The sequence below is a fragment of the Narcine bancroftii genome, chromosome 3 (assembly GCF_036971445.1).
Source record: "Narcine bancroftii isolate sNarBan1 chromosome 3, sNarBan1.hap1, whole genome shotgun sequence".
NCBI lineage: Eukaryota > Metazoa > Chordata > Chondrichthyes > Torpediniformes > Narcinidae > Narcine > Narcine bancroftii.
The window spans coordinates 288,206,292-288,214,097 of NC_091471.1; the positions used below are offsets into that span (position 1 = coordinate 288,206,292).

A 7,806-nucleotide genomic window follows, 5' to 3' on the forward strand; every position below is an offset into this window, starting at 1 on the left:
TAGGCATTGCTTCACTTTTATTTACGTTTATCTTGTAACCCGACACTTCTCCATATTCCTTCAATTTCTTATATAATTCTTTTATTGATAGTTCTGGTTCTGTTAAGTACACTATAACATCATCCGCAAATAGACTGATTTTATATTCCTTGTCTTTTATTTTTATTCCTTTTATATTATTATCTATTCTTATCAATTCTGCTAGTGGTTCTATAGCTAACGCAAACAATAAAGGTGCCGCGTTGACCTGCTTAAGTTAAATTGCTTTGATACATGTCCATTTACTGTCACTTTCGCTAACGGTCACTTATATAATGCTTTAATCCAATTAATATACTTCTCCGGTAAACTGAATTTTTGCAATACTTTGAACAAATAATTCCATTCTACTCTGTCGAAGGCCTTCTCTGCGTCTAAAGCAACTGCTACTGCAGGTGCTTTATTTCCTTCTACTGCATGAATTAAGTTAATAAATTTACAAATATTGTCTGTTGTGCGTCTTTTTTTGATAAATCCAGTTTGGTCTAAATTTACCATTTTCGGTACCTGCTCTGCTAATCTGTTTGCTAATAGTTTAGCTATTATCTTATAATCTGTGTTTAGTAAAGATATTGGTCTATATGACGCTGGTGAGAGTGGATCTTTCCCTTGTTTTAGTATTACTGTAATTATTGCTGTTTTACATGAATCTGGTAAGCTTTGTGTTTCATCAATCTGGTTGATTACATCCAGGAGGGGCGGAATTAATAAGTCTTTAAATGTTTTGTAGAATTCTATTGGAAATCCATCCTCTCCTGGTGTCTTATTATTTGGTAATTTTTTAATTATCTCTTGTATTTCTACTGTTCCAAATGGTTCTGTTAATTTATTTTGTTCCTCTATTTGTAGTTTTGGTAGTTCAATTTTAGTCAAAAATTCCTCTATTTTCCCTTCTTTCCCTTCGTTTTCAGTTCGGTATAATTGTTCATAGAATTCTCTAAAGTTTTTCTTAATTTCTTTTGGATTATATGTAATTTGTTTGTCTTTTTTTCTTGATGCCAATACCATTTTTTTAGCTTGTTCTGTCTTAAGCTGCCATGCTTGGATTTTGTGCGTTTTTTCACCCAGTTCATAATATTTCTGTTTTGTCCATTATGTTCTTCTCTACCTTATATGTTTGTAGTGTTTTATATTTTATTTTTTTATCCGCCAATTCTCTTCTTTTAGTTGTATCATCCTTCATTGCTAATTTTTTTTCTATATTTACTATTTCCCTTTCCAACTGCTCTATTTCCTGATTATAGTCCTTCTTCAACTTGGTTACATAACTTATTATTTGCCCTCTAATGAATGCTTTAATTGCATCCCATAGTATAAACTTATCTTCCAATGATTCCGTATTTATTTCAAAATACATTTTTAATTGTTTTTCAATAAATTCTCTAAAATCCTGCCTTTTAAGTAACATGGGGTTTAATCTCCATCTATACATTCTTGGAGGGATGTCCTCTAGCTTTACTGTCAATATTAAGGGTGAATGATCCGATAGTATTCTAGCTTTATATTCTGTTTTTCTTACTCTATCTTTCATACTAGCTGATAACAAAAATAGGTCTATTCTTGAGTATGTTTTATGTCTAGCCGAGTAATATGAATATTCCTTTTCTTTTGGGTTTTGTTTCCTCCATATATCCAAAAGTTGCATTTCTTGCATTGATTTAATTATAAATTTGGTTACTTTGTTCTTTCTGTTAATTTTTTTCCCAGTTTTATCCATATTTGAATCCAAATTCAGGTTGAAATCCCCTCCTATTAGTATGTTCCCTTGCGTATTAGCTACCTTCAAAAAGATATCTTGCATAAACTTTTGATCTTCTTCGTTAGGTGAATATACATTGAGTAGATTCCAAAACTCCGAATATATCTGACATTTTATCATTACATATCTCCCTGCTGGATCTATTATTTCCTCTTCTATTTTAAATGGCACATTTTTGCTAATTAATATAGCCACTCCTCTTGCTTTTGAATTATACGATGCTGCTGTTACATGTCCTACCCAATCTCTCTTTAATTTCTTGTGCTCCAATTCAGTTAAGTGTGTTTCTTGGACAAATGCTATATCAATTTTTTATTTTTTCAGTAAATTTAGCAATTTCTTCCTTTTAATTTGGTTATGTATTCCATTAATATTTAAAGTCATATAGTTCAACGTAGCCATTTTATACTTTGTTTATCTTCCCTTTCCGTTTTTCCATCATTACCTTTCCTCCTTTTCCATTTCTGTTTTCTTATTTTAAACCCTTTATAAGACAACATTCCTAAAACATCAATCATTTTCCTTATTCTCCTATTTATAACTTCTTTAGCCCCAATCTCCCCTTCCCCTCCTGAGTTGTCCTTTATCCCTTGTCGGACAACCACATCTCCCCTCTCCATTTGGATTTGCGAATCCACTCGCAAGCGTCAACTGATTTTGCAGTGACCACAACTCCCCCCCACCCAGCCCCCCCCAGAAAAGATTTCACTTTTCACATGTAACAAAGGTCACTCTTTTAGTTCCCTCCTTATTCCCTCTATTCCATTACCTTCCCTTATTAATTCTTGTCTGTACTATCTATATTTTCCTCTAAATACAGATACATTCACGTATGCACATTATACATATACACTCTTATACCTCTTTACCCACATACATATCAATCGTGATCATTTTTACTCTCATTACACGTCTTCATCCCTCAGTCTATTTTGTAATTGTTCTGCAAATTTTCGTGCTTCTTCTGGATCCGAGAATAGTCTGTTTTGTTTTCTTGGAATAAATATTTTCAATACCGCTGGATGCTTTAGTATAAATTTATACCCTTTCTTCCATAAAATCGCCTTTGCTGTATTGAACTCCTTTCTCTTCTTTAGGAGTTCAAAACTTATATCTGGATAAATGAAGATTTTTTGCCCTTTGTACTCCAGTGGCTTGTTGCCCTCTCTTACTTTTTCCATTGTCTTCTCCAGTACCTTTTCTCTTGTAGTATATCTTAGGAATTTTACTAAAATAGATCTTGGTTTTTGTTGTGGTTGTGGTTTAAAAGCCAATGCTCTATGCGCCCTTTCTATTTCCATTTCTTGCTGTAGTTCTGGACATCCTAGGATCCTAGGGATCCAATCTTTTATAAACTCTCTCATATTCTTGCCTTCTTCATCTTCCTTAAGGCCCACTATCTTTATGTTATTTCTTCTGTTATAGTTTTCCATTATATCTATTTTCTGAGCTAACAGTTCTTGTGTCTCTATAACTTTTTTTATTAGATTCCTCCAATTTCTTTTTTAAGTCCTCTACCTCCATTTCTACTGCTACTGCCCGCTCTTCCATCTTGTCCATTTTCTTTCCCATTTCTGTTAAGGTCATATCTATTTTATTCATTTTCTCTTCTGTATTGTTTATTCTTCTTCTTAAATCATTAAATTCCTGTGTTTGCCATTCTTTAAATGACTCCATGTATTTTTTAATAAGAGAAAGTATATCCTTTATCTTGCCTTTCTTTTCTTCTTCTATTTCACTGTACTCTTCCTCTTCCTCTTCTTCTTCCTCTGAGTTGGCCATCTGTTGTTTCTTTGTTGCCCTTTTCTTCTCTTCTTTCTTGTTTCCATTGTCTTCTGTGTTCTCTTCTTGCTGCAGGTGTTCTGCAGCTGTCGTTGCCGGCTGTGGAGATCAACTCCCCAGCTGGTCCCCCCTCCCGTCGGTGTGTTTTTTTTCATGCATGTGCGGTTGCGCACTTTTACTCGGCTCAGCGAGCCATTTTTGTAGTCCAATTTCTATCGACCTGAGGGAGCGGGTTTCTCTCTCCACCACGGGCCTCTTCGAACAGGTAAGGCCTTCTCCTTCTTCCTCCGTTGTCTTCTCTTCCTCTCTTCTTACCGTTGATTTCGATTTTTCTTTTTTTGTCGCCATCTTCTTTCCACCTTTATACTCACTTTTCTTTAACTTTTATTTCTGTGCCTTTGTGTTTTCCTTTGTTTTTTCCGACTTTTCTGGAGAGGGCTGGAGTTCACCGTCCGGCCACTACTCCATCACGTGACTCCTCGATAGTAATAAGTTGAAGTTTAATTCTGTTTTCTTGTTCAATTATAATTAAAAACCACTTTAGTTTAAGTAATTCTGTGTTGTGGTGCATGTCTATTGCGGCTAGTTTTTGGGGTCCTCTGGACTCTGTAACATCTGTTTGCTTATTTCCCTTCCCTCTCCTAACCCAGCTACTGCCTCCTGACTTATGGGGTAATAGTCTCCCTGAAGTTCCTCTCTATCACTGCCTCTTCCTCCTGAATGATCAGAGTTCATCCAGCTCCAGTTCCCTAATTTGGTCTCCCAAGAGCGACAGTAGGATGCACCTCCTTCAGGTGTAGTCATCAGGAATAATTGTGCTATCCAAGATTTCCCACCTACTGTAATTGTACCATACCATTGCCCTAGCGCTGTCTCCATTACCTATTCCTTGTTTCAATACAAAGGCCTTGCCTTGCTAGAAACAAGCTCCTCCTCAGCCTCATGTGAGTAAAAGCCTCAAAGTCCCTTTCCTACTCTGAGCCATTCACACACTGGCCACTGTATTTAAGCTTCCCCCTTTTCATTTGTCACTACCGCTTATCAGTAGTACTTACTCCCATCAATCACCATTCTGTTTAACACTTAAATTGGCTTCCATTGCCTTTTAAAACACTCACCAAAGCTGGTTTCCAACATGCACAGCTCTCTCATCTCCCACGACAGTCCCAAAATTACAATGCATTGCAATACATAAAATGCACTGCAAGTTCTAGCACAGATTATGCTGACAGCACTTCCCAAACCCACTACTGCCACCACAGTACAAGGCTGGCGGCTGATGGCAACTCTCCACCTCCTGCTGTTCCCTTCCACACTGCGTGAAACGCGCAAGTCTGCAGATGCTGTGATTGTAGTGAAAATGCTGGAGGATCTCAGCTGGTCTTTTGAGTCCCAAAAAAAGCAAAGATATATTGCTGACAATTCGGACCTGAGCCCTTCTTCGAGGAATAAGAAAAATGAGCCAGAAGCAGAAGGTCTCAGAATTCAGACAATGCTGGCTGCAGGAGAAATCCAGACCAACACAAGGTGTTAATTGGATATATTAATGGTCTTGGTAAGAATTTATCATGTTTGTGTGATAGGAGACGGGGAAAAGGGAGGAAGGTGATAGGGAAAGTGGGGTGGGAGGGGGAGGAGGGAGTTTTAACGAGAACCAGAGAAGTCTATATTAATGCCATCTGGTCAGAAGATGATGTTTTGTTCCTCCAATTTGCAGGTGGTCTCACATACCACTTTAAGCAATCCCTTACGAATCACAGAGCACCGATGGCATAGGGAGTACTTAGCGGCATGTAAGAAAAAACTTGAAAACCACTGCTCTAATTCTTTGTTAATTGTCCCTGCCTCTACCACTTCTGACAGATCATTCCACCACCACCTTTGTGTTCAATCTTTCCCCTCTCAACTTAAACCTTTGCCCTCAAGTTTTGGACCCCTAGCCTGGGAAAAAGACTTTGACCTTACCTTTCGTGATTTTGCACTCCACTAGGTTGATTCTGAGATGAGGGAGAAGAGATCGAGTTGCCTGGGACTATACTTGCTGGAATTGTGAAGAATAAGACAGGATTTCATAGAAACAGAAAATTATGCAAAGGTTAGGTCTGACAGAGGCAGGAAAGTAGTTCCTCTGATAGGTGAGACTGGAACTGGGGGATGTAGCCTCAAGATTCAGTGGAGTACATTTAAGGTGGAGGTGTGGAAGAACTGCTTTACCCCGAGAATGATGAATCTGTGGAATTTCCTGCCCAAGTGCGAGTGAAACTCAGCAGGTCCTGCATCATCTGTAGGAAGTAAAGGATAAACAATGTTTGGGGCCTGAACCCTTCATCCAAGTCTAAACAAGAAGCAGCCTGAATAAAAAGGTGGGGTGGAGATGGGGGAGGGAGGAGGGAATTAGGAAGGGGCAGGAAGAAAAGCACAGGCTAACAGGTAAGGGGATCTAGGTGAGAGGGTAGAAGAAGGAAAAAAAAAAGCTGAGATGATAGGGGAACAGGAAGGAGAGGGATAGGGAAGAGAGACTCTGGGGATGGTTTTAATAGAAATCTGAAGAGTTGATGTTAATGCCGCCTGGCTGGAGAGCGCCAAGGCAGAATATTGGTGGTTATTCCTCCAAATTTGTGGGGTTGGCGGTGCATGAGGCCATGGATAGAAATGATGGACAGTGTGTGGAATTAAAATAGTTGGCCACTTGGAGGTCCTTGTTATTGCAGTGGTCAGACCTTAACGAAAGCATCTCCCAGTCTGTATCCAGTGTCTGATGTAGAGGAGTCCACGACGGGATGCAGTGGAGGCTGCCTCATGAAATATTTTTAAGACACGGCTTAGATGGATTTTTGTATTACTGTTGGGGAATGGGTGGAGCTGATTCCAGGGACAGATCTGCCGTGAGCAAGTTTGACGGGCCAGACGGCCGACTTCCTACGCTCTTGTATGTTTGCCCCTTAGCCTTGCATTACCCCAGGGAGAAAAAAAATCCCCAAACTCTTATCTTCAGACATCAATCCCTTCTCCCCAGGAATCCACCTTGTGGGAAAGAGAAGTACCTTCACAGATTTCACTCGAGACAAAAATTGAGAACAAAGAACATTTATTGCACAACAGTGCAAAGTTGGGTGCTTCCCCTTACCATGGGAATACACACACATACTGGGGTTCACCCAACTTTTATACAGTTCATTTCAATGTAGAGGTATCCTCCCCCCCCCCCCTAACATTCTTCTGCCTCCTGGATTGGTTTGCCATTTGGTAATTCTGTCTGCCTAAGTGCAGTTTCTGTAAACTTGAAAGACCATGGGGTATCCTGTCGGGGTCCCATCATGTCATTGTCCTTATTCATGAATCTGGCTTTGTCCTTATTCACACATCTCAACCCCCAGGATAATTCTATATGAAGAACTTTCTAATTCTGTCTATCACTATAAGACCTTTATTCCCTATTCAGCACTTACTTAACTTCCTCTAGTCTAGTCTATTATTCTTTATTTTATTCATACTAACTTTACTTCCTATAATCTATTATCTCTCACAACCTAATTCCTGGGACCAGTCAAAAATGCATTAAATTGAAGAAATAATGGGAGCAAAAGAAAAGTTAGGGTGATGTCACATTCTGCACCCACCAGTGCCTGTCATATTTTGTTGCACTACTTTAGAAAATGGTGTAACGAAATAGGCTTAAAACAAGTCTGAAATGATATATACAAAGGTACATTTACTGCTCTAACGTATGATATAACGTGTGCATTCACTCTTCATTTCAGCGCTGCGATGGTGGTATAGTGGTGAGCATAGCTGCCTTCCAAGCAGTTGACCCGGGTTCGATTCCCGGCCATCGCAACTGTTTTACATCGGGAATAGAAGAAGGAAAAAAAATAGACAGGGGTTTAACCCAAGTGTTACAATGATTTCATGAACCTTCGCTTCATTTCCTCCCGGTCCCCCCGGGTGGGGGTGTGCGCTCGCACCGCTGGCGGGAGCAGGACCTCAGCCCTTCCCCTTGTAAACGCTGCCCTCGCCGAAGCTGAGCGCCCAAAGTATGTAACATCCCCACCAGCCGAATCTCACCCTGTTAACCGGCACAGCGGTGGTTTAATCGGGGCCATCGCCCTTAAACTTAGAGACAAGCAACTCCTCCGTACTGTCGGGTGCAGGCCAACACCCCCCCCCCCTCACCACGCTTCATTTTACACCACATAAGCCCTTCAGCCCATCTAGTTGCTGCCGAA

At 39.7% G+C, this 7,806-nt stretch overlaps 1 non-coding gene across 1 annotated transcript; it reads left to right on the top strand.

Moving 5' to 3' along the window:
* The first annotated feature begins 7,345 nt into the window (after positions 1 to 7,345).
* trnag-ucc (transfer RNA glycine (anticodon UCC)) lies at positions 7,346 to 7,417 on the top strand. Its single transcript has one exon. It is a non-coding gene; the product is annotated as a tRNA-Gly (tRNA).
* Positions 7,418 to 7,806: the final 389 nt, after the last annotated feature.